Source organism: Perissodus microlepis, chromosome 22 (assembly GCF_051167445.1).
Source record: "Perissodus microlepis isolate ML-2025 ecotype Zambia chromosome 22, ASM5116744v1, whole genome shotgun sequence".
Classification (NCBI taxonomy): Eukaryota; Metazoa; Chordata; class Actinopteri; order Cichliformes; family Cichlidae; genus Perissodus; species Perissodus microlepis.
Genome location: NC_140481.1, coordinates 20,153,399 through 20,174,376, shown reverse-complemented (window position 1 = coordinate 20,174,376; position 20,978 = coordinate 20,153,399). Strand labels below are relative to the sequence as shown.

The 20,978-nt window shown below is 41.1% G+C and overlaps 1 protein-coding gene, 1 long non-coding RNA gene and 12 other non-coding genes across 15 annotated transcripts in view; all 14 read right to left on the bottom strand.

The window, feature by feature from the left end:
• Positions 1-4,458, bottom strand: part of dennd3a (DENN/MADD domain containing 3a) — a 28,400-nt gene extending 23,942 nt beyond the window's left edge. Inside the window, exon 1 of one of the 2 annotated variants that reach the window (XM_084919590.1) lies at positions 4,253-4,458. The gene's annotated coding sequence lies outside the window, so the exon portion shown is untranslated. The remainder of the gene's footprint in view (positions 1-4,252) is intronic. The other variant, XM_084919588.1, reaches the window with a different exon arrangement.
• Positions 4,459-7,460: 3,002 nt separating this feature from the next.
• On the bottom strand, positions 7,461-7,532 carry trnah-gug (transfer RNA histidin (anticodon GUG)). Its single transcript has one exon. It is a non-coding gene; the product is annotated as a tRNA-His (tRNA).
• A 479-nt stretch (positions 7,533-8,011) lies between these two features.
• trnah-gug (transfer RNA histidin (anticodon GUG)) lies at positions 8,012-8,083 on the bottom strand. Its single transcript has one exon. It is a non-coding gene; the product is annotated as a tRNA-His (tRNA).
• A 483-nt stretch (positions 8,084-8,566) lies between these two features.
• On the bottom strand, positions 8,567-8,638 carry trnah-gug (transfer RNA histidin (anticodon GUG)). The gene has a single exon. It is a non-coding gene; the product is annotated as a tRNA-His (tRNA).
• Positions 8,639-9,110: 472 nt separating this feature from the next.
• trnah-gug (transfer RNA histidin (anticodon GUG)) lies at positions 9,111-9,182 on the bottom strand. Its single transcript has one exon. It is a non-coding gene; the product is annotated as a tRNA-His (tRNA).
• Positions 9,183-9,659: 477 nt separating this feature from the next.
• On the bottom strand, positions 9,660-9,731 carry trnah-gug (transfer RNA histidin (anticodon GUG)). Its single transcript has one exon. It is a non-coding gene; the product is annotated as a tRNA-His (tRNA).
• A 479-nt stretch (positions 9,732-10,210) lies between these two features.
• trnah-gug (transfer RNA histidin (anticodon GUG)) lies at positions 10,211-10,282 on the bottom strand. Its single transcript has one exon. It is a non-coding gene; the product is annotated as a tRNA-His (tRNA).
• A 1,032-nt stretch (positions 10,283-11,314) lies between these two features.
• On the bottom strand, positions 11,315-11,386 carry trnah-gug (transfer RNA histidin (anticodon GUG)). Its single transcript has one exon. It is a non-coding gene; the product is annotated as a tRNA-His (tRNA).
• Positions 11,387-11,858: 472 nt separating this feature from the next.
• On the bottom strand, positions 11,859-11,930 carry trnah-gug (transfer RNA histidin (anticodon GUG)). The gene has a single exon. It is a non-coding gene; the product is annotated as a tRNA-His (tRNA).
• Positions 11,931-12,962: 1,032 nt separating this feature from the next.
• On the bottom strand, positions 12,963-13,034 carry trnah-gug (transfer RNA histidin (anticodon GUG)). The gene has a single exon. It is a non-coding gene; the product is annotated as a tRNA-His (tRNA).
• Positions 13,035-14,056: 1,022 nt separating this feature from the next.
• On the bottom strand, positions 14,057-14,128 carry trnah-gug (transfer RNA histidin (anticodon GUG)). The gene has a single exon. It is a non-coding gene; the product is annotated as a tRNA-His (tRNA).
• A 479-nt stretch (positions 14,129-14,607) lies between these two features.
• trnah-gug (transfer RNA histidin (anticodon GUG)) lies at positions 14,608-14,679 on the bottom strand. The gene has a single exon. It is a non-coding gene; the product is annotated as a tRNA-His (tRNA).
• Positions 14,680-15,158: 479 nt separating this feature from the next.
• On the bottom strand, positions 15,159-15,230 carry trnah-gug (transfer RNA histidin (anticodon GUG)). The gene has a single exon. It is a non-coding gene; the product is annotated as a tRNA-His (tRNA).
• Positions 15,231-16,965: 1,735 nt separating this feature from the next.
• Positions 16,966-20,701, bottom strand: LOC146362961 (uncharacterized). The gene is made up of 3 exons (XR_014799305.1): positions 20,594-20,701; positions 19,293-19,439; positions 16,966-18,020 (listed from the first exon to the last, which is right to left on the bottom strand). It is a non-coding gene; the product is annotated as an uncharacterized LOC146362961 (long non-coding RNA).
• Positions 20,702-20,978: the final 277 nt, after the last annotated feature.

Sequence of the window (20,978 nt, the reverse complement as noted above, 5' to 3'; positions counted from 1 at the left end):
CAAAAACTACCTAGGCTCAAGCCTGCCATGACCTGGAAACTGCCTGGAACACCACCAAATGCTTTCTGGAGAAAGGTTTAATAGTCAGATGAGACAAAGACTGAGCTATTTGGATTCAGTGATAAGAGGTTTGATCTGAGGCGTAAAAGTGAGGCTTTAAAACCTAAGAACACCGTACCAGCTGTCTAGCATGGTGGTAGTAGTATCATGCGGTGGGGCTGTTTTGTTGACAGTAATACTGTTACGCTACACAAAGTTGTTGGAATAATAAAGGAGGTGGGAGAGTATGTGTTTATTTGAGCCTGTATGTAAAATTTTGACCTGGTGTTTGTGGATTGCATACCCAATTCTTGTTTTTTTAATCCTCTACAATCATTCGAACCTAGAAAAACAACAGTTCAAAGCAATCAAAGTCCAAAATTCCTGCAACATTCATGCAGATGATGAGTAAATGTAAACTTCTGACCCCAACTGTAAATCTGACTACAGTGAAGAGGTGAAGCAGCTGTGGTGACGGTTCAACAATTTTAACCATGACTAATAAAATTCTCAAACCAAATGCTGTTTATATCGGAGTTTGAGTTTCACTTTGCGTAAAGAAACTAGGTTTTGATTAATCAAATTTGTAAAATTAAGCATCAGCTAAATAAAAACCACAAGATTTGTCAGAGCATAGACAAAATCCTTCACCACAACTTCCTCAAGATGCATGGTGTCACACATGCACACAGCATTGCATTCATCTGGACTACGTGATGCAAAAAGGATATTTAAAAAATCTAAATCGCACAAACAGCAGATGTTAGAGTTTGATCACTGATGCAGTAAACCAGTTTTGTCATTAACATCAAAAATTCCTGTAAGCAAACCTTTTTTTAAAAAACTTTTTTGCCTGACATATCGCCACATTTGATACCATCTCTAGTGGCTAAAGAAAAGTCACAGCATTCGTTTTTAAACTTGATGATTCTCAGCAATTGTGGATACATTAAAAAAAAAAAGAAAAAAATAGACGCTCCTACGGTTCTTTTTTCACAAAACATGCTGATCCTAGAATTTCTTTGGTAAATTCATGATATTAAACGCTGAACTGAAGCTGGACATTTATGTTATTTATATTATTTGTGGTTACTTTTAGAGGTTTTTATTCTTTCAGTTTTTCAGAATGATGCTTCTGGACATTCCTGCTGTTATCATTACTTCACGCATTCGTCTTGGACTTGAAAATGACTTTTTTTTTTTTTTTAATTATTTTCTCAATTACAATTTCGTTCTATTGGGATTAAGCTTTCTACTGAAACCTCTGGAGATCTACTTTTGGTGGTCCATACCCTGGGAGGTGTGACGGGCAGTAGTAGCAATAGTTATAGTATCATCTACTGATATTTTTGTGGTACAACTTATCATATTTGCTAAGCCCTGCATTAAAGTTGAATTAAAGCAGCATGTATTCATTTTTATGACTAAAAATGTCATGTTAAAAAAAAGTATTACACACGTTTTACTTTCCTTTACTGTAAAACACCAATATATGTCATTCACAAATTGTCACTAGTTGTCTTTTGATGTGATATTTTGTTTGTTAGTGTGTGCTTAAATACGCAACACTACAGGACTGTTTTTTATGTATTAAATGCGTTTCAACTAGCACATCCTCGGATTTAGATTTATTGGTGTATGTGTCTCAAACTGCAAATTCTGATTAGATTTTATGGTGAGAAAGAGGAGTTAGAGTATCGAGCCTTTATCCTTAAAGGTTTTTGAGTTTAAACATTAACATTAAAATTATTGTGGCGGATTTCAATGTATGAAAGAAAAGTCTAAAAGCAGGAGGACAGGCCTTTTATTAAAAAACATACATAAATATCTAAAAAGCACTTGATATATGAAGCTACAATTTCACAGAATATATTACAGTGGTGTAAAAAAGTGTTTGACCCTTTCCTGCTTTTCTATTTTTTTTGGGAGGGTATGTTTGTCACACTTAAGATCATCAAACAAATTTAAATTTTAGTCAAAAAAAAATAACACAAGCAAACACAAAATGCAGTTTCTAAATTAAGGGATTTTTTAGTAAAGGGGGGAAAAAATCTAATCTACATGAGCCCATGTGAAAAGTGATGTTATAACACAAATTAACTGTGGTGTATCAAATTTTTGGAAAGCTGAGTTCAATTTCTCTAGCCACACCCAGGCCTGGTTACTGCCACACATGTCTCAATAAGGAAATCACTTAAATCGGACCTGCCTGACAAAGTGGAGTAGACCAAGAGATCATCAAAACCCAGACATCATGTCGCAATCCAAGGAAATTCAGGAACAAATGAGAAACAAAATAACTGAGATCTCTCAGTCTGGAAAAGGTTAAAAAGCCATTTTGAAAGCTGTGGAACTCCAGTGAACCACAGTGAGAGCCATTATCCACAAATGGCAAAAACATGGAAGAGTGATGAACCTTCCCAGGAGTGGCAAAAATCGCTAAAATGACCCCAAGAGCACAGCGATAACTCATCTAAGACGTCACAAAAGACCCCAAAACAACATCCAAAGAACTGCAGGCCTCACTCGCCTTAGATAAGGTCAGTGTTCATGACTCCAACATATGAAAGAGACTGGGCAGAAATGGCCTGCATGGCAGAGCTCCAAGAGAAAAAACACTGCTGAGCAAAAGTGTTTAAAGTTTGATGATTTGAGATGAAACAACACCTTTGTTCAGGTATCATCAAAATACAATGCCAATTAAAGTCCTTTTGAGTAAACTTACCAAGCTACCATCAGACTGCCTATGTACCAGTGTCAGAATAAACATCTGACTTACATTAGTTGCAGCTCCAGGCTGAACCCAGTGACCTATTACATTTTCCTCTTTTTCCTCAACCTCCTGCCTACATTATGTACTCCAACATACCTCTAGCACCCTCCTAGCTTTTCTCTTTCCTTTATTTTTATTTCTGTCCTTTTGTCTCGTCATCTTCTATTCTTTCTTAAACTTCGACACACTTGCGTGCAATCCTTTTCTCAGGCCATCCCAGCCTCTGACTAACCACCCTGTGTCACGGAAAAAAAGCACAGTTAACTCACTTATTCCCGTGAAAACCCCTAATTTAGCCAACCTCATGTTGGGGGGTTGTGTTTATTTGTATACTATTAAACAGCTTTTGAACTATGTTACACATACATGCACCATCAAAGACTTAATAAAATTCAGATGCAGTGAAACCACCATTTAAACAAACTGGGACAGCTTAACCATTAGTGTACCCACAAGTAACAGTATTTAAACTTGACTAGGGTGTGTAGCTTAAGGAGGTAACGCCATGCTGTGAGAGGCAGCCATCCAGAGGCTGTCCACCATCTGTAACAAACAAGTTTGTCGTCATATCTGTCTGAGAGGAAGCCGCTTTGATGCAGCCAGTGGCAATTTCAGCCGTGCTTTAAATGTATTTTATGGAACTGAAAAGAAATATGGAAGAAGACTTTGGAAAATGGAAGTGGTTAAAACAAATGTTGCTCTTACAGAGTAATGAAAGCAGTTTTAGGAATTCCTGTCTCATTTCTCCACCATATGATAGTTCCTTTCCTAAAAGACAAACTTCTGAAATATAACTTGTCATTTAGATAAACAAAGCCTCCTTTTAGTAGTGACTGTGCTGGAAGGCGGCTCTCAATTTTTCTCATAGCTATTAACACCCACCAGTGGAAAATAAAAGTAGGTTTTAGATCCCAGGAAAATCCAAAATCATGGGAAGACTGGTTAGACTTTTTAGATAGGACACAAGAAGTGAGTAACCTGTTAAAAAGGGTGGCATGCCCCTTTAATGTGCACGAAAGACCCCTAAAAACCCTCTGATGACTTTAAACAGTAAAATAAATAAATGAAGGCAAGCAGTAGGGAGTAAAGTAAACATTTTACAGCTCTTTCTTCACTCGGTTTGCAGGACTGCTGTTAACACGCCCTATGATCTCTCTTTCGTTTGGCGGGCGGGTGGAAAAGCACAAAATATGAGCAACATGTGGCTTAATGTGCCAAGACTCTTGCCCCGAGTTCATCGTGTATACAGCCCGAACAAATCAAAACAGCGCATTAGCAACAACAATACGCCTAAAACAGTCATCTAAACATGCTGTCACACATTACAACAAGGTTAAAAACTTTAATACCAGCAGCTGAAAATGTAAAACACGTGAGACTGAGCTGTGAGACCAAACGAGCAGGATTCCTCACACAGCAAGGGTAAAATTAGAGACTGACCTTAAATATTTCTCGATCATTTCCACTGGATACACTTTAAACAGGGGGTTAGCCTCCAGCTAACAACGGCTCCAGCTTGCGGTTAGAAAGCCGTGAAACAGCTGCAGCAGGGACTTCAGCACTGAGACCAACTTTTACTGTGTGCTCTGATTCACAGCTTACTTTCTCACTCACAGACCGTCCGAAGTTTGCCGCTGGTCTGTCAAACTCAGAGCGGCGACGCGTTAGCTGAACTTCCTGTGAACCAAATTTCAAAATAAGAGCTTTTTTAGTTTGGCAGTTCGAAGAGGGGCATTTTGCTTCGCAAAGGCTCCATCTACTGGATATTCACCGCAGTGCACTATCTATATTGCGAGAACTTTAGATACAGTACAATTAGAAGAATTATTATTATACAATTTAATATTCGATTTAAAGATCACTTCTTCAAACAAGTCCGCACAATGTACAGCTTCTTCTTCTTCTTATGAAAAAGTTAATGTAGTGTCCCCCCCCTTTTATTTTATTGTATCCTTTCTTAGAAACCTAACAAACCTAATAAACCTGACTGACATTCAAAGAGGGTAAGTTTTATTCTATCTTTCAACGCCCCGAAGTAAATTAATAATTTACTATATGAATAAATAAATTTAAATGGAACTTCCTTCACTTTAAGAACATTTTTTATGGCAAAGAACAAATTCCTTTCCAGTTAACATCTCTAATAAAGTTACTCAAGTAAGAGACGCTGGGAGGAACAGAGATTAGGTCCATTCGAAAGAGGGATCTAATTTTGGCATCCATACTTTTGTATAGTGGAGAAACTTTGACTCAAAGAAGAATCCCTCAGGCCAGGAGCGGACATGGTGAGCATGGGTGATGGGAATTTTGTACACTTCTAAACTACATGGACAGACCAGACGTATGGCATCAAATCAATAGAGAACACTTTTAGGATTATTGGTTTGAAACTGGCTATGTCATGGAAACCAGCAACAGCAGCATCGTGATCGGAGCGAAAAGCATAGCAACAAAGCTCTTTTTTTAAAGAGACGTTTGTATAACTCTGGATATATTTTACACACTACCTATGACTTTATCATGTGATGAAATTCTCATGAAAAACAGTTGAAAAAAATGGGATGTGCATATTTAATCAATCGTGCACAAAATGAAAAAATCTATTTATCTAAGTGTAGCCAGGTGGAAGTTCGATATTATGGGACATGCCACTGGATGGCGCTGTTTCTTTTGGGGTACCCCTGAGAGCGCAAGGGATCATGGGGATCTACAGAGACAGGTGCCAGCTTGCATTGGTTTTATGTGGGTGTGCAATGCCTTTTTTTCGCTGCGTGATCTGTTTTGAATGCAAAGTGTGCAACAGTTAAGGCACCAGGAGTGGCTGCAACCAACTTCGCCGTTCATCTCAGAGGGATCTATATTCCGTTTTCTGCTGAATTAATGCACTCAGGAGAAGCCACTACAGTTATTTTTGCACTGCTAAGTTTGTTTTATTTATGTATGGGTTTATATCAGACACAAAATGACGCTAGACGTCCTTGAGTTCCAGATGCTGATAAAGTTGGGGAAATAACCTGCAGTAGCAGTGGGTTACCAGTGCACAAAGCTGTTACTGGATAAGAACTGTCTGTAAAAATTTTATTTCTTTATTTTTACAACCTTTTTTTATTTTCTTCTGAGCGCTTACTTTATCATTCTGATTAAAAGAACCCCAAACATAATCTGTGTTCTGGGCTGGTTAATTTAGCCAGGCTACATAAGTATAATATTCATCCATGTCTGCAAAGTGTTATATATTAAATGTTGGCATGGTTTGCAATATTGAATTGAAGGGGCCAAAGTAACATTTTTTCGTTTACAGTGTCTCAAATTGCCATGGACAGACCAGGCGGTGTATTTGGTTAAGATATCCAAGTAGCCTAATTGTTCATTGGTCTAATACCGGAACAACAACAAATGAGTTCGTGTCAGAGGCGCCAACCGTCCTCTAAGCGGAGTTTATATAATGGAGTAAGAAAAATGCAAGATGCAGACTGCAACGGGCAGCGCAAACCAGCCGTGGTCGTATAGTGGTTGGTACTCTGCGTTGTGGCCACAGCAACCCCGGTTTGAATCCGGGTCACAGCAGCCTGGCTGTGCTTTTTAAACCAAATACAGAGAGCAGACTAATGAATGGGCTTCGTGTCTACTCTTCTGGAGAGCTGCAAGTTAGGAGATTATCCTCCCTAACAAGATGTGTTAAATGAAAGGGTTTTTTCTTCCTTTTATGTTGGTTTTCCACAGAAGAAACAGCCAATATGCAATTTACTTGTGAAGTGCTGCCATTTAGACAAACTGTAGTCTTTTTGTGTCTCTGCAATAGAAACTAACTGCGGCTTTGACATGATCATTAATCCTTACTTTTGTTTTATTTTTTTATATTAACAATAGTACATTTCATCATATGTTTAAAGTTGTAGTGGATGATTCTGCTTTTATTACAAGATCAAGGAGGAAAAAACGAGAAGAAAATATTATTCCGATACTCCTGGCACATAAGGGATGACTAAAGGTTTTCACTCCGACAGCAGTTGTTCTTATTCGCTCCTGGTTTGCTTGGAGATTTCTTCAGGTGCTTCCCAGCTTTAACAAATGTCCAGCTGGGAAAACCACATTTACTAAGGACCTTCTTGATATGATGTTCTTCTGATACCCTTTTAGTACGAGTTTTATACTGTAAGAACAAGTCTGCTTCAGCTCCTGAACGCCCCCCAGGTAGGGCTACGGAAAAGCCGGTCAAACTAGGAACTTTGATTGGGCAATTCAATGACAGTAATGAATTCAGTGCCCTAGAAAGGCCTGTAATCATTCAAGCTGACCTGCAGCCTGCGTGACTTCAAATACTTGCTCTGCAATCACAGACCCGGATTGGAACCGGAGTTACTGCGGCCACAACACAGAGTACTAACCACTATACGATCACGGCTGGCGCGCTATCACTTCTGTTTGAATATCTATCCCAACCACTTTTTCCACATTAAACTCTGTTGTAAAAATCAAAAAATAAAACTGGTTGATGAGCACACAGGTAAGGTAAGGAAAAGCCGGTTACGTTAAGAAATTTGATTGGGCAATCCAGTGCCAATAATGAAAGAACATGAATGTAATAACTCAAGCAGACCTGCAGCCTTTGCTACTACAATTACTTGCTCTTCAATCACAACCATGCTGCCGTGACCCGGATTCGAACCGGGGTTGCTGCGGCCACAACGCAGAGTACTAACCACTATACGATCACGGCTGGCGCGCTGGAGTGTGCTATCAGTTGCAGTCTGTATCTTGCAGTTGTCTCACTCCACTATATATACTTGAACAGTGACCTGTACGATGCGCAAAAGAACAGCAGACATTATTTACCGTCAGAACGCCAGATGTCTCTGTGTTAATGCACATGCTTTTACTGTGCCACGCGCATAAATGTGCGCATCGTTCACACATCAGATTCATATGAAGAAAAAACGCATAATACAGACTGTAACTGCAGCCGCGTGTCGCTTCTGTTTGAACATCTGTCCCAACCACTTTTTCCACATTAAACTCTGTTGTAAAAATGAAAAAAAACGGTTGATGAGCACACAGGTAAGGTAAGGAAAAGCCGGTTACGTTAAGAAATTTGATTGGGCAATCCAGTGCCAATAATGAAAGAACATGCCTGTAATCATTTAAGCTGACCTGCAGCCTGTGTTACTATAATTTCTTGCTCTTCAATCACAACCACGCTGCCGTGACCCGGATTCGAACCGGGGTTGCTGCGGCCACAACGCAGAGTACTAACCACTATACGATCACGGCTGGCGCGCTGGAGTGTGCTATCAGTTGCAGTCTGTATCTTGCAGTTGTCTCACTCCACTATATATACCCGAACAGTGACCTGTACCATGCGCAAAAGAACAGCAGACATTATTTACCGTCAGAACGCCAGATGTCTCTGTGTTAATGCAGATGCTTTTACTGTGCCACGCGCATAAATGTGCGCATCGTTCACACATCAGATTCATATGAAGAACAAACGCATAATACAGACTGTAACTGCAGCCGCGTGTCGCTTCTGTTTGAACATCTATCCCAACCACTTTTTCCACATTAAACTCTGTTGTAAAAATCAAAAAATAAAACTGGTTGATGAGCACACAGGTAAGGTAAGGAAAAGCCAGTTACGTTAAGAAATTTGATTGGGCAATCCAGTGCCAATAATGAAAGAACATGAATGTAATAACTCAAGCTGACCTGCAGCCTTTGCTACTACAATTACTTGCTCTTCAATCACAACCATGCTGCCGTGACCCGGATTCGAACCGGGGTTGCTGCGGCCACAACGCAGAGTACTAACCACTATACGATCACGGCTGGCGCGCTGGAGTGTGCTATCAGTTGCAGTCTGTATCTTGCTGTTGTCTCACTCCACTATATATACCCGAACAGTGACCTGTACGATGCGCAAAAGAACAGCAGACATTATTTACCGTCAGAACGCCAGATGTCTCTGTGTTAATGCACATGCTTTTACTGTGCCACGCGCATAAATGTGCGCATCGTTCACACATCAGATTCATATGAAGAAAAAACGCATAATACAGACTGCAGCCGCGTGTCGCTTCTGTTTGAACATCTGTCCCAACCACTTTTTCCACATTAAACTCTGTTGTAAAAATGAAAAAACTAGTTGATGAGCACACAGGTAAGGTAAGGAAAAGCCGGTTACGTTAAGAAATTTGATTGGGCAATCCAGTGCCAATAATGAAAGAACATACCTGTAATCGTTTAAGCTGACCTGCAGCCTGTGTTACTACAATTTCTTGCTCTTCAATCACAACCACGCTGCCGTGACCCGGATTCGAACCGGGGTTGCTGCGGCCACAACGCAGAGTACTAACCACTATACGATCACGGCTGGCGCGCTGGAGTGTGCTATCAGTTGCAGTCTGTATCTTGCTGTTGTCTCACTCCACTATATATACCCGAACAGTGACCTGTACCATGCGCAAAAGAACAGCAGACATTATTTACCGTCAGAACGCCAGATGTCTCTGTGTTAATGCACATGCTTTTACTGTGCCACGCGCATAAATGTGCGCATCGTTCACACATCAGATTCATATGAAGAAAAAACGCATAATACAGACTGCAGCCGCGTGTCGCTTCTGTTTGAACATCTGTCCCAACCACTTTTTCCACATTAAACTCTGTTGTAAAAATCAAAAAATAAAACTGGTTGATGAGCACACAGGTAAGGTAAGGAAAAGCCGGTTACGTTAAGAAATTTGATTGGGCAATCCAGTGCCAATAATGAAAGAACATGAATGTAATAACTCAAGCAGACCTGCAGCCTTTGCTACTACAATTACTTGCTCTTCAATCACAACCATGCTGCCGTGACCCGGATTCGAACCGGGGTTGCTGCGGCCACAACGCAGAGTACTAACCACTATACGATCACGGCTGGCGCGCTGGAGTGTGCTATCAGTTGCAGTCTGTATCTTGCAGTTGTCTCACTCCACTATATATACTTGAACAGTGACCTGTACGATGCGCAAAAGAACAGCAGACATTATTTACCGTCAGAACGCCAGATGTCTCTGTGTTAATGCAGATGCTTTTACTGTGCCACGCGCATAAATGTGCGCATCGTTCACACATCAGATTCATATGAAGAAAAAACGCATAATACAGACTGTAACTGCAGCCGCGTGTCGCTTCTGTTTGAACATCTGTCCCAACCACTTTTTCCACATTAAACTCTGTTGTAAAAATGAAAAAAAACGGTTGATGAGCACACAGGTAAGGTAAGGAAAAGCCGGTTACGTTAAGAAATTTGATTGGGCAATCCAGTGCCAATAATGAAAGAACATGCCTGTAATCATTTAAGCTGACCTGCAGCCTGTGTTACTATAATTTCTTGCTCTTCAATCACAACCACGCTGCCGTGACCCGGATTCGAACCGGGGTTGCTGCGGCCACAACGCAGAGTACTAACCACTATACGATCACGGCTGGCGCGCTGGAGTGTGCTATCAGTTGCAGTCTGTATCTTGCAGTTGTCTCACTCCACTATATATACCCGAACAGTGACCTGTACCATGCGCAAAAGAACAGCAGACATTATTTACCGTCAGAACGCCAGATGTCTCTGTGTTAATGCACATGCTTTTACTGTGCCACGCGCATAAATGTGCGCATCGTTCACACATCAGATTCATATGAAGAAAAAACGCATAATACAGACTGTAACTGCAGCCGCGTGTCGCTTCTGTTTGAACATCTGTCCCAACCACTTTTTCCACATTAAACTCTGTTGTAAAAATGAAAAGACTAGTTGATGAGCGCACAGGTAAGGTAAGGAAAAGCCGGTTACGTTAAGAAATTTGATTGGGCAATCCAGTGCCAATAATGAAAGAACATACCTGTAATCATTTAAGCTGACCTGCAGCCTGTGTTACTACAATTTCTTGCTCTTCAATCACAACCACGCTGCCGTGACCGGATTCGAACCGGGGTTGCTGCGGCCACAACGCAGAGTACTAACCACTATACGATCACGGCTGGCGCGCTGGAGTGTGCTATCAGTTGCAGTCTGTATCTTGCAGTTGTCTCACTCCACTATATATACCCGAACAGTGACCTGTACCATGCGCAAAAGAACAGCAGACATTATTTACCGTCAGAACGCCAGATGTCTCTGTGTTAATGCACATGCTTTTACTGTGCCACGCGCATAAATGTGCGCATCGTTCACACATCAGATTCATATGAAGAAAAAACGCATAATACAGACTGTAACAGCAGCCGCGTGTCGCTTCTGTTTGAACATCTGTCCCAACCACTTTTTCCACATTAAACTCTGTTGTAAAAATCAAAAAATAAAACTGGTTGATGAGCACACAGGTAAGGTAAGGAAAAGCCGGTTACGTTAAGAAATTTGATTGGGCAATCCAGTGCCAATAATGAAAGAACATGAATGTAATAACTCAAGCTGACCTGCAGCCTTTGCTACTACAATTACTTGCTCTTCAATCACAACCATGCTGCCGTGACCCGGATTCGAACCGGGGTTGCTGCGGCCACAACGCAGAGTACTAACCACTATACGATCACGGCTGGCGCGCTGGAGTGTGCTATCAGTTGCAGTCTGTATCTTGCAGTTGTCTCACTCCACTATATATACCCGAACAGTGACCCGTACGATGCGCAAAAGAACAGCAGACATTATTTACCGTCAGAACGCCAGATGTCTCTGTGTTAATGCAGATGCTTTTACTGTGCCACGCGCATAAATGTGCGCATCGTTCACACATCAGATTCATATGAAGAAAAAACGCATAATACAGACTGCAGCCGCGTGTCGCTTCTGTTTGAACATCTGTCCCAACCACTTTTTCCACATTAAACTCTGTTGTAAAAATGAAAAAACTAGTTGATGAGCACACAGGTAAGGTAAGGAAAAGCCGGTTACGTTAAGAAATTTGATTGGGCAATCCAGTGCCAATAATGAAAGAACATACCTGTAATCATTTAAGCTGACCTGCAGCCTGTGTTACTACAATTTCTTGCTCTTCAATCACAACCACGCTGCCGTGACCCGGATTCGAACCGGGGTTGCTGCGGCCACAACGCAGAGTACTAACCACTATACGATCACGGCTGGCGCGCTGGAGTGTGCTATCAGTTGCAGTCTGTATCTTGCAGTTGTCTCACTCCACTATATATACCCGAACAGTGACCTGTACCATGCGCAAAAGAACAGCAGACATTATTTACCGTCAGAACGCCAGATGTCTCTGTGTTAATGCACATGCTTTTACTGTGCCACGCGCATAAATGTGCGCATCGTTCACACATCAGATTCATATGAAGAAAAAACGCATAATACAGACTGTAACTGCAGCCGCGTGTCGCTTCTGTTTGAACATCTGTCCCAACCACTTTTTCCACATTAAACTCTGTTGTAAAAATGAAAAGACTAGTTGATGAGCGCACAGGTAAGGTAAGGAAAAGCCGGTTACGTTAAGAAATTTGATTGGGCAATCCAGTGCCAATAATGAAAGAACATACCTGTAATCATTTAAGCTGACCTGCAGCCTGTGTTACTACAATTTCTTGCTCTTCAATCACAACCACGCTGCCGTGACCGGATTCGAACCGGGGTTGCTGCGGCCACAACGCAGAGTACTAACCACTATACGATCACGGCTGGCGCGCTGGAGTGTGCTATCAGTTGCAGTCTGTATCTTGCAGTTGTCTCACTCCACTATATATACCCGAACAGTGACCTGTACCATGCGCAAAAGAACAGCAGACATTATTTACCGTCAGAACGCCAGATGTCTCTGTGTTAATGCACATGCTTTTACTGTGCCACGCGCATAAATGTGCGCATCGTTCACACATCAGATTCATATGAAGAAAAAACGCATAATACAGACTGTAACAGCAGCCGCGTGTCGCTTCTGTTTGAACATCTGTCCCAACCACTTTTTCCACATTAAACTCTGTTGTAAAAATCAAAAAATAAAACTGGTTGATGAGCACACAGGTAAGGTAAGGAAAAGCCGGTTACGTTAAGAAATTTGATTGGGCAATCCAGTGCCAATAATGAAAGAACATGAATGTAATAACTCAAGCTGACCTGCAGCCTTTGCTACTACAATTACTTGCTCTTCAATCAAAACCATGCTGCCGTGACCCGGATTCGAACCGGGGTTGCTGCGGCCACAACGCAGAGTACTAACCACTATACGATCACGGCTGGCGCGCTGGAGTGTGCTATCAGTTGCAGTCTGTATCTTGCAGTTGTCTCACTCCACTATATATACCCGAACAGTGACCCGTACGATGCGCAAAAGAACAGCAGACATTATTTACCGTCAGAACGCCAGATGTCTCTGTGTTAATGCAGATGCTTTTACTGTGCCACGCGCATAAATGTGCGCATCGTTCACACATCAGATTCATATGAAGAAAAAACGCATAATACAGACTGCAGCCGCGTGTCGCTTCTGTTTGAACATCTGTCCCAACCACTTTTTCCACATTAAACTCTGTTGTAAAAATGAAAAAACTAGTTGATGAGCACACAGGTAAGGTAAGGAAAAGCCGGTTACGTTAAGAAATTTGATTGGGCAATCCAGTGCCAATAATGAAAGAACATACCTGTAATCATTTAAGCTGACCTGCAGCCTGTGTTACTACAATTTCTTGCTCTTCAATCACAACCACGCTGCCGTGACCGGGATTCGAACCGGGGTTGTTGCGGCCACAACGCAGAGTACTAACCACTATACGATCACGGCTGGCGCGCTGGAGTGTGCTATCAGTTGCAGTCTGTATCTTGCTGTTGTCTCACTCCACTATATATACTTGAACAGTGACCTGTACGATGCGCAAAAGAACAGCAGACATTATTTACCGTCAGAACGCCAGATGTCTCTGTGTTAATGCACATGCTTTTACTGTGCCACGCGCATAAATGTGCGCATCGTTCACACATCAGATTCATATGAAGAAAAAACGCATAATACAGACTGTAACTGCAGCCGCGTGTCGCTTCTGTTTGAACATCTGTCCCAACCACTTTTTCCACATTAAACTCTGTTGTAAAAATGAAAAAACTAGTTGATGAGCGCACAGGTAAGGTAAGGAAAAGCCGGTTACGTTAAGAAATTTGATTGGGCAATCCAGTGCCAATAATTAAAGAACATACCTGTAATCATTCAAGCTGACCTGCAGCCTGTGTTACTACAATTACTTGCTCTGCGATCACAACCATGCTGCCGTGACCCGGATTCGAACCGGGGTTGCTGCGACCACAACGCAGAGTACTAACCACTATACGATCACGGCTGGCGCGATGGAGGGCGCTGTCAGTTGCAGTCTGTATCTTGCAGTTGTCTCACTCCACTATATATACCCGAACAGTGACCCGTACGATGCGCAAAAGAACAGCAGACATTATTTACCGTCAGAACGCCAGATGTCTCTGTGTTAATGCACATGCTTTTACTGTGCCACGCGCATAAATGTGCGCATCGTTCACACATCAGATTCATATGAAGAACAAACGCATAATACAGACTGTAACTGCAGCCGCGTGTCGCTTCTGTTTGAACATCTGTCCCAACCACTTTTTCCACATTAAACTCTGTTGTAAAAATGAAAAAAACTGGTTGATGAGCACACAGGTAAGGTAAGGAAAAGCCGGTTACGTTAAGAAATTTGATTGGGCAATCCAGTGCCAATAATGGAAGAACATGAATATAATCATTCAAGCTGACCTGCAGCCTGTGTTACTACAATTTCTTGCTCTTCAATCACAACCACGCTGCCGTGACCCGGATTCGAACCGGGGTTGCTGCGGCCACAACGCAGAGTACTAACCACTATACGATCACGGCTGGCGCGCTGGAGTGTGCTATCAGTTGCAGTCTGTATCTTGCTGTTGTCTCACTCCACTATATATACTTGAACAGTGACCTGTACGATGCGCAAAAGAACAGCAGACATTATTTACCGTCAGAACGCCAGATGTCTCTGTGTTAATGCACATGCTTTTACTGTGCCACGCGCATAAATGTGCGCATCGTTCACACATCAGATTCATATGAAGAACAAACGCATAATACAGACTGTAACTGCAGCCGCGTGTCGCTTCTGTTTGAACATCTGTCCCAACCACTTTTTCCACATTAAACTCTGTTGTAAAAATGAAAAAAACTGGTTGATGAGCACACAGGTAAGGTAAGGAAAAGCCGGTTACGTTAAGAAATTTGATTGGGCAATCCAGTGCCAATAATGAAAGAACATGAATGTAATCATTCAAGCTGACCTGCAGCCTGTGTTACTACAATTTCTTGCTCTGCAATCACAACCACGGTGCCGTGACCCGGTTTCGAACCGGGGTTGCTGCGACCACAACGCAGAGTACTAACCACTATACGATCACGGCTGGCGCGCTGGAGTGTGCTAACAGTTGCAGTCTGTATCTTGCAGTTGTCTCACTCCACTATATATACTTGAACAGTGACCTGTACTATGTGCAAAAGAACAGCAGACATTATTTGCCGTCAGAACAGGGCGGACCTCCAACGGGAGATTGAGAGACCAGTGTCGGACTGTCAGAACAGCTTTGAAATTCTCATGAGTTGTTCGCACTAAAGTAAAAACCACCATCATTTCATGCAGCTATCCCTTCGGCGCCAGCTGTGGTCTCAAGGCTGGAGCTGAACAAAAACACCCTGATAACGACTGTGTTTAGACTGTTCTTCCCATTGTATGCAAGGCTACCTGGGTTGGCTGGAAGACTGTTCACTTAGCCTGGCAGGGCGAAGGACACTGTCTCAGCTGAACTCTGGACACGCACGCACTCACTGATCCCCCCCTCCCTTTCCAACCTCTTCTATGCTTGTTCCCTCCTGGAGAACACGGCGGGTCTGGGCCCAGCACTGGAATAATAGCGCAGGGCAGGATGGCTGCAGTGTTTGCTTCGGATTACTCCTCACCCCCCACCCACCCCTGTTGCTTGTCACGTGCTCCACAATGTTGTGCTGTGGACATTTCTGTGCAGAGGAGTTTTTTTTGTTTACTGTTCTCATCCTGTCTTCCCATAGGAGCCCAACATGAGTAGAGGTCTCTTTTTTCACTCTTGGACTTTCCCATTGTATTGTGCAATTCAGTGTTTTTCCCGTAATACTACCGATCTCCGACCTGTCTCCCCATGTGATGTCTGTGTTGTGTATGTAAGGTGTGTGTGTGTGGGGGGTTCCCATTTCACTGTAGGGCAACTTGCATGTGACAAATAAAGTTCTGATTGATTGATATACCTGAACAGTGACCTGTATGATGCGCAAAAGAACAGCAGACATTATTTACCGTCAGACCACTGTCACTGTAAAAATACACTGTAAAAAAAATCCGTAGAAAAACGGAAAATGTCCTGGTAATTTTCTGCCAGTACATTTTCTGTTTTTTACGGAAGTTTGACGGACTTTTCTGTAAATGATAAAACGAAAAAAAGTCACCTCCACGGGACAAGACTCAGCAGTTCATCTGCATCTAAAGGACAAAGTACACTCTTTCGAGGATGCCAACGTTCACATTTTGGACAGAGAGGACAGATGGTTTGAAAGAGGAGTGAAAGAAGCCATTTACGTCCACTGTGAGCGACCATCTTTGAACAGAGGCGGTGGTTTACGACACCAACTGTCTGCCATCTATAATCCAGTTTTGAGATCCCTTCCCAGACGCCTTATCGCCCACTCACATCCTGGGCCATCTGACCTCAGGAAATCACATGATAGGGTGGGGCCAGGTTTCACAATGAGCTCACCCGAAACCCTGGCTGATTGGGACCCACACCCACTTTCACACCTTGGCTCATGTGATTAGATAGAGATTTATCAGGGGGTCCTTTGTCCCTCTTTGGGGGGAAACTCCCACTGGGTTTAAATCTGGGACTCTCCACCATTGACCCTTAGAAATGAAGAAGAGAGGTGAAACGTCTTCAAGCAACTCAAAGAAGTCCAGACGCTTTTCTTTCCAAGCTCCTTAGACTACAATTAATGTTAAATATTCTTTTATTCTCCTCAACTTAAAAACTTTACTAAAATATAACGACAGCATGCATCTCGTCATAAAACGACTAAACAGCTAATACATGAACAAAATAACTCACAAACCTTCAAATTTGAGCATTTTTATTTCCTTGAAATCAGGTTGCCCTCATGTAAATGTGTTTATATACATTCATTCAAGTGGCTCCCAAGTGTTTTCTTCAAACAGGACACCTGACAAACAAAAAATATAATATTAACGATATGTTCACATTTAATAATATCCAATAATATCCAATATTACCTTTAAGTTAGAATCACTTCCTTGTGCTTGTTTTGCCTCAGCCAAACAGTTAAGGTGTGGTTTACATCCATGTCTGTCTACTTATGATACGGTATACACATGTAGTCAGTTATAGCCACTCACCTTTGATTACTGAATTGCATTTACTTCACCAATGAAGTGAATGCAATTCACATTTGTGTGAACATTTGACCAAGATTAACTCAGGTCCCAATCAGCCCAAATGGCAAAGAGAAATTAAAAATGCATGCCATGAAAGAGTTCAGGTCTTAGGAGGTTAAAGATAAAAGTGCATTTACTGGACTGATGAAGAGTTAAACTGTAAACAGCAGCGTAGTGAATAAAGATCTGTGTCCACGAATCCTCAGCAATGACAACACTTAAACATCATAGTTTAAAATCCTTAATGCACACCTTTTTCTCCACTGTGTTCAAATGCTCTTAGCTGTTTAAGTAGAGGAAAAAGTCTGACATATTTCACGACTATTAAATGTTAGTCAAGGCTCTGAAAACGAGGTCACGGTTACTTCCCAAACAAAAACCTCTGCTTGTGTGCACAGAACCTAAATCACAACGAATAAGAGAATAATAAAAGAAATGACTACAAAGTGACACCAGAGGCTGGAGAAGAGCAAGCATAAAGTGACACGTTGTGTGTGCACAATTTCTCTTGTTACCACTCTTCGTATACCAGTGTGTCAAAGTCCTGAATGCAGCCTGCATGTTAGTCCATCAAGTTCCATCTGAGCTTTAAATAAAATACACTCAGCTTTTCCTTGGATTTTCAGAGTTGCTCAGTTCATACAGGAACTGCAGCAGTCGGGGTGAATGTGTCGCTGTGTGGCTCCTCCATCTCAGCCATTGAGAGTAGTCGCAATTTATTCTGAGGAAAAAAAGAGGAACAAAAAGACACTTTAAAAAGTTTGTATTAATATCCTTTGTTACCTTAAACATAAACAACAGCAACAAAAAACAAAGGATTAGGGCTGTGCTATATGACGATATATATCGGATGACAATATAAAAATGTCTATCGTTTCATTTTACGCTATCGTTTGTTTCGTGGTGCTGCAAAATAAACTGTTTACAGCAATATTTTGTCATGTTTTTGATGGTCACTGTAGTGGTTATATTCATTTCTTAAAGTTCTCTCTTTCTCTTATACTTACAATAACCACACTATGGACGGACAAGCGACTGTTTTTACGTGTACTTTGTTACCAACAATGACAGTAAAACCATCGTGTGGGACTGCCCTCCGCTTGTTTATTTTCCACATAAACCTTTCACAATAAAGCTCAAGATCCTGTTGAGACTTTTCAAAATAAAGTGAAATGATATACATTATTCTCAAACATCAAACTTCAGAATATGCATCAAACAAATGACCTCAAAAACATGAAGTAACTATAAATGGCGCTTACATTCACCACGCGGATGAAGGCACAGAGTATACCAGCATGGCCAGTGAGGATGAGACAGAACCAGGTAGCTCCAAACAGAAGGACCAGTCAAAACAAATCGAGGACCTTATTGTTAAACGAGGGGCTACCTCTGTAGCATGGACATGGTTTGGTTATGAAAAGTCTGACACAGCCCAGAAAACTGTACTTTGCAAATTATGCCGCAAACCAGTCCTCACCACCACTCAAACATGACAAACCTCTTAAACCACCTACACAAGAATCCCATGAAAGAGTTTGGAGAGATTTTATGGATGAGAAGCAAAAAAGAGCCGTCAGGTGCTCAACATAAACCTTAGACTCAAACCTTAGAACAGGCTTTTCCTCGCAGCACGCTGTGTAATAAATACTCACAAAGACTCAACTCATGTGTAAAAATGTATAGTTTCATGCATCGGTCAAAACACTCGACTCCAGGTACACGACGCCCAGCTGAAAACACTTCACACAAGTCGAGTTGCACAAGATTCACAGAATTTACAGAAAATGTAAAATTTTGCGATATATATCGTTATCTGGATGAGAAAAGTCTTATATTGGGATATGAGATTTTGGTCACACAGCCCTACAAAGGATTATAATACACGTAGAGCTGCATACACATAACATCATTCTGTTGCAACATAAGCATTTTATAATTAAAGTAACATACATAACGTGAAAAACTAAATCAATCACAACATTAAACTCACCTTGTTTTTGTAGAGAAGGTGATCAGGCTTTGTCTTCATTTCCTGAGACCAGCTGCTCTGGATCATCACCAGCTTGTATCTTCATCTTTTTATCACTCTGTGAAGTATTTCCTTTTCTTGGCCATTGCTCTGCACTGGAAAACCAAACTGTATGATCACAGGTAAAATAAGTGATATTTTTCCACTGCAGGATTTAGAGTGCTTCAAGTAGTGATAGCTGTTGATCCATTTCTCAAATAATCTCTAAGGATCAAAATTTTCAAGAAAGATACAAATATCTCTGCTTATATTTGGCTAAAAGCTTGATATAGACATAACAGTTTATATTATGTCAGTATCCCCCACAAGGCATATAAAACCCCTGCCCACCAGCACTGCGCTTACATTATACTTCAATCAAAATATAGTTATTACTGATTTATTATTTATTTTTTTAGTTATAATTATTAGTATTTAATCACATTAGCACAACGGGGTGATAGAAATATTCCACATACTAGAAATGCTGCTCAGCATTTCATAAATTACATTTTCAACACATGTTGGAGTAAAAACACAGTTACTGGGAAAATGTGTCTGTCTGCAAATATTAACTAAACATTTCTATGTGCTACAAAATGGACATAATGATAAATGTGCTGAGGTGAAACTAAACTTTTAATAATATTACCACCATAGTCTGTTAACCACCAAATCTATGTTGGTCAGCTAGCTAAAAGTCTTTACTTTAGCAGCTTAAATCAGAGGCTAACATTAGCATTTGTTAGCGTCAGCAAGGAAGGTCTGAGACTTAAACTCGGGTTAGTGTAACTTTTCCTGAAACCCTTTAAAGTGTACAATGGAGCCAACTGTAAAACATACGTATTGATATATTACTTATTAGAGTCCTAAAATAATTTCTTCCCCTCTATACATTAGTAGAACCATGAAGTTCTCACTTTTCCCAGTTATCAACATCACTGACTTTTGCTAATTAGCTAGTTAGCAGTCACAGCTGAGCAATACCCAGAGAGACTCAGACAGCTAACTATAATATTTATGAAAACTGGTCCAGCCATTGAAGGGCAAAAAAGGTGGTATCATAGTAAAAATTATTTTAACATTAACTAAAATGGAAAGCTTGAGTCATGTTAAACCTAAATAATGATTATTTTAAAAATGAGTCAGCAAATTATTCTTGACTTGTCTGGAGACAGCAGAAACCAGCTAACAAATAAATTAAAAATTCCTTCTGAATAAAAACGCAGAGTCTTTTGAAAAACATTATTTTAATAAAAGAAAACATGAGTTTTAATACTTACCACAGAAATTTGAAGGCAGTTTCTCCAACTCCAGAGTCCAAAATCTAGATGAAGCCTGAAACAAGTGTAATGGCTGCTCTTGCTCTTAATTTTTTCCCTCCTTTTGGGGTTCTTTTTCCCACAATGCATTGCAATAGTTGAGAAATACAGAAAAATACCTGTAAATGACTAATAGGAAAATTCCTTCACATTTATACTGTAGATTGTACTGTACTTTTATGGATTTTTCTTACAGTGTAGGAATAGTGATTTCCATAATGCGTGTCTGGAGCACTCTGGTGGCATAAGTAGGTAGTGCTGAAAGGTCAAATTTTTTAAAGCACATTTAAAACCACAGAAGTCCACACAAAGTGCTTTCCAGGCAAGTGCATTCACTATGACCCAA